This window comes from Meleagris gallopavo, chromosome 2 (assembly GCF_000146605.3).
Source record: "Meleagris gallopavo isolate NT-WF06-2002-E0010 breed Aviagen turkey brand Nicholas breeding stock chromosome 2, Turkey_5.1, whole genome shotgun sequence".
Lineage (NCBI taxonomy): Eukaryota > Metazoa > Chordata > Aves > Galliformes > Phasianidae > Meleagris > Meleagris gallopavo.
In genome coordinates, this window is record NC_015012.2 from 57,354,791 (window position 1) to 57,356,682 (window position 1,892).

Below are 1,892 nucleotides of genomic sequence, written 5' to 3' on the forward strand. Positions count from 1 at the left end.
AAAAGGCTCAGCAAATCAGAAGTAAAAGCAATAAATCAGCAGTGAAGAATACATTTTCAGTATACCCTTTCTCAGGAAAACAAAGCTGAATTATCAGAAGTATAGCAGAAATATTTTACTGGTGGGATTTTTTGAAAGTATGTTTAAAGTATAAGATAGACAGTGCAAATCTGATTCTATACTGCTTGGAATGTCCATGCTATGTGACAAACTTTTCAAGCAGCTAATATTTTTATTAGACCAATTAGTCTTCCTTCAAACAAACAAACAAACAAACAAGGAAAACACATAGATCCCGTAGATTTTTTTCCAAGATCTTTGGTACTAAAACCTTTCATCAGATGTGAAGTAGAAGCTAAAAATAAGAAAAAAAAATTGCTTATAATTTTATTATAAACATCACTGGTATCTGTGGAGTAAAGAAGTAATTTTATAGGAAGCGGTTTCTACTTACATAAGCATTTCAAAAAATGTAAGTGCTACATTAATGGATGGGAAATGCTAGACTCTGCTTTCCTTCACATTTCTGTAAGCCCCAGCTTGAAACCTTGGTTAGAATGGATGACAAGAATCAGATACTATCACCGAGAGGATGAAGATAGTGGTCTCTCTACTCACTTGAACTCATCTTGAGCTATTCTTTCTTGCACATTCAGCTTTTTACTTCTCATCTCTATGACCATTCTGTCAGCCTCACTCTGCAGTTCTGGAAGACTCTTCTCCAGGGCCTTGTCTGGGGTTTCAAGCGTCTCATTCAGTCTTATAGCATCTTGATTTACAGCTGCAAGTGGGCAAAAACCATGCATGGAGGGAGTTAGTAAATAAAAAGGACAGAGAAGCCTTAAGAACTTTCATATCAACTCTATCAGCAAGTCAAATGCAATTTGCAATGATTATTCCTGCTATGAAGTAAAAAGGTGGTTAATCTTGTGAACAGTAACAAGTGAGAGATATGTCTCATCAAAACTTTTATTCTAGCTCTCTTTTAAGCACAATAATTACAATGAAAAAGATTTTATATGCAGCATAAGAAATGCATTCCTCTTCTTTTCCTCCCCTCAGAAGAAAGAATTTGCAATTAACATTTAAAATAGCAGAAAGATAACCTAGGATATTGCTCACAGAATTAAAGAGCAAACAGTGAAAATGAGATTTTAAATTACTTTTGAAGAACTTCAGAATATTTCATTTTTAGTCTTCTAGATTTAGTCAATCTGAAGAATAAACGACTGGGAAATCTGGGAAAGAGAAGGAGGGAAGAGGAATGAAAGTCACCCACAGATAGTGAACTCGTGTTTAGAAGCAGATATCCGGAAATGGACAGAAAGAGTGAAGGATATAGCTATGCATATGGTATCATAATCAAGAACTGACTGAATTTTCCTACCATATCACACTATAATATATTAAACTAGATAGTTCCAGAAAAAACTGATTTATGACAATCAGTTCCATCTGTAATTTTAAGAAAGTACTTTTGTCTTTCCATAGGCAGCAGGCTTCCAAGTAACTACTTGCTTCTTTGAAATAAGAGTTCCCGGTTGCATAGGTACTTCTGAATATCTTAAATATTAAAATGGAAAAATCAAAACTTGCCTTCCAAAAATCAAATACTATTTCATTCACATGTTTTGTAGGTTAAAGCAAATAATTAAGAAGAAAACTTTAATGTTATGATGTTTGCATTTTGCTGGTTCAAAGAAAAGCTCTTGCAAAATAATTGAAAAAGGTCTTGCAATGACATCAGTCTGCTCTTTGAGTGTCCCAGGACAAACCCCTTTTTGTTGAAGGGATCAAGAGTAAATCACAGAATCACAGAGTTGTAGGGGTTGGAAGGGACCTCCAGAGATCATCGAGTCCAACCCTCCTGACCAAAGCAGGTTCCCTACACC